Source organism: Monopterus albus, unplaced genomic scaffold (genome assembly GCF_001952655.1).
Source record: "Monopterus albus unplaced genomic scaffold, M_albus_1.0 scaffold186.1, whole genome shotgun sequence".
Taxonomy (NCBI): domain Eukaryota; kingdom Metazoa; phylum Chordata; class Actinopteri; order Synbranchiformes; family Synbranchidae; genus Monopterus; species Monopterus albus.
Genome location: NW_018128066.1, coordinates 2,573,151 through 2,581,149, shown reverse-complemented (window position 1 = coordinate 2,581,149; position 7,999 = coordinate 2,573,151). Strand labels below are relative to the sequence as shown.

The following is a 7,999-nucleotide window of genomic DNA, read 5'->3' as shown; positions in this document are numbered from 1 at the left end:
ACAAGAGGAGCAGTAAAGACATCTGCTCTCGCTGCAACCCGGAAGTCGAGTGAAGTTTCAGTCAAGGAGTAATATGTTGGCAGTGTCTCTTCTATGGCATCAGCATGGCAGCCTGGAATGGACTAGAGGTCATTTCTGTGGAACTCTACCCTTCCTCTAAAAGGTATAGTCCAAATCTATTCCTCAGTTAAGATCTGGTTCAGTTTAACACCTCCTATCTAAGGGCCAATTAAATCTGTCCCCTAAGAAGGTCCAGCATGTTTCAGCTAAATCTCTGCACTAACACTATAGATATAGTACAATTCTGATTACTAGCTTAGAGTTTCAGAGGAAACACTGGAAATCTTTTTTCAGATTTTTATTATAATGGTCCTAATTCTTGGGTCATATAGCAGTGCACTCTTGCCAATAAAAAAAATAAAAAAAACATTCTGCCAAATTTATTCAAATGACCAGTCACTACATCCTTAGTAACTACAGGCTGGGTGAAAAGTAACTAGGCATTAAAAACTGGCTATAGAACTTGTAGTATCACTGGAGTCAAGATGAAAACAGTCTCTAGATAGATTTCATATGAATTTGATTGATATTTGAATGATTGAATTTGATTCATTGATTCATCATCAATAATTGAATTTCATTCATATGAAGCACTGTGTATTGTCTCTTTAGAGGCTGTTTTCAACATGACTTCAGTGATACTACAAGTTACTTTTCACCAACCCTGTAGTTACTGGAAGTTTTTTCAGTTTACTATGACCTGGATGACTGAGAATCTGAACAAATATGGTATGGTACCCACCATGCTGCCGTGGTGCCCCACAGTGCCAGATTACTACTAGAAATTCTTAGCAGTTTTTAATCACAGAGGTAGACAAACGCATTTTTATACCAAGATAGTAGTCAGTTTTGCCTTGTGAAATAGCAATTGTTATTAGCATATTTTAACTATAATTAGCTCCAAGTGCTAATAAAAACCCCCACCAGGTTTACTTGTTAAAGACGATGCCAGCCAAAGTATTGTGCTTCCTATAGTCACATATTCCCCACCTCTACATAGGAAGAAAATCAAAGTTTGACAGACCTGCTGTGCCTAATAATAGTTGATAACAAGGGACTGTACTGTCACTGTTTGGAGCAGGGGCTTGGTGAACTGTCATTTCATCAGTTTCATCTTAACCAGTTTATTTTACATATGGCCATGTGAAGTTGCATCTAATCCTTCTTTGTCTTTCCTTAGATTCTGCAGAGACACAGTATTTGGTATCCTGAATGGGATCTGTAAGTTTGCAGCCATCATTGCCAGTGCTATCTTTGCAGCCTTCATCAGCATCACTAAGATTATCCCCATCTTTCTGGCCTTTGTTGCTCTCATCTGCAGTGGTGTGGTGGCTCTCAAGCTGCCTGAAACCTGGGACAAAATTCTGTCTTGAAAAGCCAAACTCATGTAGCCTCCAGGCCCCAAATACATAGTATAGTTATGGAGAAAGCTTTTAGGGCAAGAATCAACTTAAACTGAAACCATGCTGTGATAAGTTGTTTGAATTTGTCATGGTTCTATTGACGCACTGTCTGGTTGCCCATATAAACCTGTGGTTGCTTTCTATTCCCTCTGCAGGCTGACGCATTGTATGAAACTAGTGTTTTTATCATTTACTGCCCATCAACTATTCACGCACACTCACAATGCAGCAACATTTGTTTTGGTTGAGGTTTGTGTAGAAGAAAGCTGAATATGAGATGACATTGTCTATACTTGAAAGGTGATGTAGTTCATGTGACCATGTTGTGCTTTGATTTCATTCCCTGTTGGAAAATAAGAGGACCTGTAGTCATAACTTGGATTTGATTCACTGCATAGGCTCAGCAGAAATATTCTGTACCTGCTGATGGTGGTGTTCAGAGAAATCACCTCTTCTGTTCACCCAGTCTATTTATTCTGCACTGTCTTGTGGTGTCTATAGTCTTCTTTAGTTAATGTTTTATTGCTTAGTTTGTTCTCCCTGCACATAAAGCTTGGTTGATTGTTTTATTATACGTAGGAGGGTTTTTCTTTTAAATCAGTTCTGTTCATTTCTTTCACCTGATCAAAATCCAAACTAAACAGCTGTTTGTCTATGGAATAACCTGCAGAAAGATCTAAAGCTAGACATCAATATCCACTGAGGAATTTAAGGGTATCATAAAGAATGTGCTGAAGGAGACATGTAGCTGTTTTTGTTAATTGCTTTTTTTTTTGTATATCATGTATGTGTTGAATATGTTTGTATGGCTGCTACCTTGGCCAGGTCTCCCTTGAAAAGGAGATCTTGATCTCAATGGGACCAGCTGGTAAAATTTAAGAATATATTTTTGTCCTCGACTCTGAGATTTCATGTGTGCAGAACTATGTTCTGTATGTGATATTTAACATAGATTCAGATCCTTTTTATGTCTTGTCATGACAAAGTTTTAAGAATTTCTTTTGCTTATTTCTTGATTTTTTTTGTCATTTTGTAAGGGCAATGATACAATACTGTAAGATCAGATGTTTTGATATGATGCTCTGATTTTATTGTTCTGATTAAAAACTGTTTTACAGAACCTGTTGCATTTTTGACAATATGTCCAGATTTCTAAGGAGCATGGTTTGTTTGGCACGACTGAGTGTGTGTGTGTGTGTGTGTGTGTGTGTGTGTGTGTGGTTATAATCCACATGCCTGTGAATGTCCCAAAACACATTATTCTGATTATCAATACAATATTTGTTGTTGTACATATTTTAGACCTCTGTATATTAGTTGTCTAAAGCTGAGGGCTCATGATCCCATTTCTTAGTTAATAATAAATACAGAATGTTTGATGGACATGATAATCACTTTTATTGGCCAATTGTGTTACATAAGGAATTTGTCTCCAGTACAGAACCAAGGCAGTCATGTGTGGCATCAACTCACACACACAGATGGTGGCACTGGCCATTGGGAGCAACTTTGGGTTCGGTATCTTGCCCAAGGACATTTCAACATATGGACTGAGAACAGGCATCGAACAGCTGACCTTCAGGTTGGGGTACAATCGCTCTATCTCCTGATCCACAGCTGCCCCACTTATGAATAAAGCTCTCAATAAGGCAAATAAGATTATTTCCAAAATGTCAGGCTGGTTCTTCAACTTTAAATACACAATGAATGAAATTAATTATGTCGTGATGAATTTTGCCTATCATGACTCTGTCCCGCCTGTTTCTGGTCTCATGCATTTATTTTGACAACCTCCTGTTTTAGCCATATCATAGCTACGGACTTTTCACCTTAATCAACACTCATTGTTTACACATGTTTTCACCCCGTTAAAAGCAGCTTGCCCCCCACCGGAAAGCTGCCAGATTGTTCTATACCCCAGCTCTGACTTTCCAGCATTTATTCTTGTGCCTGACTCCCAAGTTCTGAACCTGGATTGTTGTTTTGACCACCGTGTTTTGCCTTATGTCCCCTAGATTCTGATTGCCTGCAGTGTACCAACCCTCTGTACCGAGTGTATCTCCTCTCTGACCTCTCGAGTGTGGATCTCCCAATTGTATGTGTTTACCAGTGCTGACCTTGGACTGTATTATCAACCCGAATTGTGATCCTGGACTTGTACTGTTTGTTTGATTTATAGCTAGTAAAAGAATTATCCTCTACCTCAGTTTGTCTGGCCTCATAATTGAGTTCACTACAAACACTTTTGGCAGCATAACTCACCAACCCTGACATTCACTGTAGTCCTCAAGAGATGTAAAGATGCCAGGGAAAGTTAGGCTGAAAACATTCAGCACTGTCCTCTTAAATTTAACAGATGAAAACATTCTCTGAACGGAAAGAGCACTGGGAACATTTATAATGAGAAGGTCACTAGTGGGAAGTTTTAGACAGAGGATATTATCATTAGTGTTGCAATCTAATGGAGACAGGAGAACCTTGAGATTTTTTTGTTTTGTTTTGTGATGGGAAAATGATTTTAAAATATATTTAAAAAATGTAATTAGATTTCATTTGGAAGTATTTTTGTTTTGTCAAGACAATTTTTAATCATTAGTTCATTTGTTATCCTTGCTCTGAAATAGTCCATCTCCCTGTGCTCTTTAGAAACACGTTATATTTCAGGTAGTAAAGCAGTGAGTGGGAGTCCATCATAACTGTTCCCATGTCAGTGGCAGCTGAGAGGTGTGAAAGGCATTCTGCTGCTCTGTCCTCAAGGTTTATCAGGATGTCAGGCAGTGGAGAGCAATAAAAGCTCTACTATTTTCACTAGTATTTTCTCTGGAACTTCATTTTGTTTGACTTTAGTGAGAGTCAGTGTTGCTTACATGAATGATGGATAGGTTTTTACTAATAATATTGTCATTACCCCCACAAAATCGTGTTGCTTGGAGAAGACAAATTTATTTCAGTTTGTTCTATGATGGTGTTCTGTGGAATACTGTTATGTTCTGCAAATGCCACTGTCCTACAGTCAGTTGAGATCTACTGTCCACCTCTGGCTGACCCCTGCCGTTCCAGCTATGTTTCACACCTAAGGTGCAGAATGTGTCCTCCTCACCTGCTGCTTCAGCCACACACACACAAGTACCATACATAGTTTTATCAACCACACACACACACACACAAAGTATTTGACTGATTCTTGAATCTGAGACCTACCACCAGTAAAATGTGGCAAAGATTCTGGCAGCAGGAGAAACCACTCTCACCAACCTGAATACCCACTCAGCAGCTTACAGTGTTTACTTGCTCCATTCCTTTGACATGTCTTTATTAGCCTACCTTAGTAGTTATATAAATGTAATGGAAGTCTAATTGTTTATCTTCACCAGTGTTATCCTTCCAATAACTTCATTTTATCATGCACTTTCTCATCAGCTGAAAGGTAAAAACTAAAAGAAAAGCAACATTATTGAACAAAATCACACAGGGCACCAACTACCATGATTGTATATACAGTGAACTGTTGCTGAACTGGGACATTTGTGACATCTATATATTCATTATTCCTCGCTTTAGTTAACATGTGTATTGATGAACATAGCCTAAACTGTGTTATAGGTTACTGAGCAGCCACAAGAAGCAGCTTCAGTGCACCTTGCCATATTCTTCATGTCTCTTAACTCCACCAAAGGGATGAATAGTAAGTATTAAAAATTTTGGTAGTATGTATGTCCTACTGTTGACATGTTTTATGAATGGCTGATATACCTTTGCAAGAGTGTGTTGAGTGGTATTGGGGTAAAATGTACTGTATTTTTCATAGTACTGCTAGTATTGTGTTGTCAAATGTCTTATGGATAGTTTGTTATTTATCAGTACATTGTGCAACAGACTGCAGCACTGTGCCCAGTTCAAATTTCCCTTCAGGGGCAATAAAGTTTATCTTTAACACTTTTACAAATATATTGCCCAGACATTGTAATGATGGTGTTAGAGAGCACTATCTAATATGATGCTCCAAAGTCTGGCATAGATGCTCATCTGGGCTGTGACCTAGTGCCAGTGAAGGCCATAGCATATGTTTCACATCATCTAACATTTATAAAATCATTCAGTAAGTGCTTGAGCCCTCCTATGGAAACATTTGTTCTGGCTTTATATATTTACTTAAGTGTGTCACAGGTCTGGAGCAGTTTTGTGGTCTTGCAGTCTGACCAAAATGTTAACCAAAAAATATGAGCCAAAACAATAGTTTATTTGGAACATGGGGCCACTATTTCAAGAAACTCTGTTATCAGAGGGAAGGGACAAACAACCTGTGTGGTCATTTAGGTCGGAGAACCTGTTGGTCTCAAAGCTACATTAGCTGCTATTAGCAAAACACCCACATTTCTGACAGAGACTTTGGTTGTTGAGCTGTAGCATGAGTAATTTAGTCACTATTTCCACACCATGAGTTACTGATAAACACATGACCAAAATGTTAACCAAAAAATATGAGCCAAAACAATAGTTTATTTGGAACATGGGGCCACTATTTCAAGAAACTCTGTTATCAGAGGGAAGGGACAAACAACCTGTGTGGTCATTTAGGTCGGAGAACCTGTTGGTCTCAAAGCTACATTAGCTGCTATTAGCAAAACACCCACATTTCTGACAGAGACTTTGGTTGTTGAGCTGTAGCATGAGTAATTTAGTCACCAGGTTTTCACACTGAAGAAAAATGCATAGAGTATAAAAATTGTGGTGTAATATTTTGTCATTTTTTTCACTCAAACCATTGCTGCTACTCAGTACTTTGACTAGATTGCATGCCGTGCCAAACCTATTTCCCCACATGAATCATTTAAAATTGTGTCTAATTCATTCTAATTCCAGAAGATGTAGCAGAAGGTCGTGGTGGGGTTGATGGACATGGAGGGCTCAGACAGGTGGCAGGCAGCCCAGTCTCAGAGCCTGCTGTGGGTGGGTGTCCACCCAGAGGTGCCAAACTTGCAGCCAGGCTCCCACAACCTCACCTTGGTCAGGGTGACTGGCAGGGTCGCACAGCGAGTTCAGCCTCTTTTCACTATACCCCAAGTCTGACACAGCACTCACCTGAGTTTGTTTAAAGTGTCTTGTATTTTATTTTCAGTAATATTATGCATCTTATACTCCTTACGACTCAAATTCTATAGTTTCTGTTTTAAAACATGCACTTCTGTGATCAGCCCCATATAGAATCACTTCAAAAATGACTATGTCTGTGTCCTTTCTCAATGGATCTGTTTTTGGAACAAAATTTTCTTCTGTTTTCCATATGAAAATAAAACTAAAAAGAGAGTTGAGGAAAACAAAGAAAAGAGGAGAGACCCTGGGACAGCGAGAGGGTAGCAGTGACAGTACCTTCTAGCATTTCTGGTTCTCACAGCTGAGGTGTGAAGTGACACCTCCAGACTCATCAGTTTTCATCAGCGTGAAACTATCACACCTCCACTTTAACTGGATTACACAAGTCATTAAACACTGATGATTTACATTTACATTTTAGCCATGTAGGACATAGGTTTTCTATCCAGAATGACAGAGAACAGGGGTAGCAATAGGACAAGCTCCATCATGATAATGAAAGCGAAGGGTCAGAGTTCACAGCTCACGCCTGAGCTGCTGTGACTAGAAAATGATTGCATTAGTGAGAAGGGATAGAAAGTGAGGAGATCAAGAGAAGGCTTTGCTATCAGGCCAGGTTCAAAGTTATACTGACATGAGGATGAAGAAGCAGGAGAGGGGAGTTTCTTTTAAGAAGTAATCCTGATGTTTAAGTTATGAACATGATCATATGCATTTTTAGCCCGGGTAGTGTCAGAGTCTTGCTTTGTCAGTTGAAGCAGCATCATGTTTGTTACCTGCTATCTGTGTTGATTTCTTAGACACAAAGCGCAGCCCCACTTAAAGGTCAATTTGTTGATTTTTTTTAATCAAATCTCATGTGTCAGCATATGTCTATTCTAGTATTAAGTACATTTTATATCTTAATTGTATATAAATCATGGGAGAAGGATTGAGACTCAATACATAAAAGTAGAAGAACCATACATGATACATGATACATGATACATTCATTGATAAACATAAAATCCTCTCTGATTGTCAGTATGGTTTTAGGTCGAACCGATCGACATCTCTGGCCATTACCGACCTGATGGAGGACATTACAAGTGCTATGGATGAGAAGAAATACACGATAGGAATATTTATTGACCTAAAAAAGGCATTTGACACAATCAATCATGAATTATTAATGGACAAGTTAGAAAAATATGGGATCAGAGGAATGGCTCTGAAATGGATTAGTAGTTATTTGACACAGAGGCGTCAATTTGTGAAGTTGGGTGAATACCAATCGAGTGAGCTGGATATTGTATGTGGAGTGCCTCAGGGTTCAGTTTTGGGACCTAAATTATTCATACTATACATTAACGATATGTGCAAGGTTTCGGATTTAGTGAAAGAGGTCTTATTTGCTGATGACACTACGATATGGGCATCGGGTGAAAACCTACAGCAACTCT

The 7,999-nt window shown here is 38.8% G+C and overlaps 1 pseudogene; it reads left to right on the top strand.

Annotated features, from left to right (window-relative positions):
- LOC109969923 (synaptic vesicle glycoprotein 2B-like) overlaps positions 1–1,433 on the top strand; it is a 7,082-nt pseudogene extending 5,649 nt beyond the window's left edge.
- Positions 1,434–7,999: the final 6,566 nt, after the last annotated feature.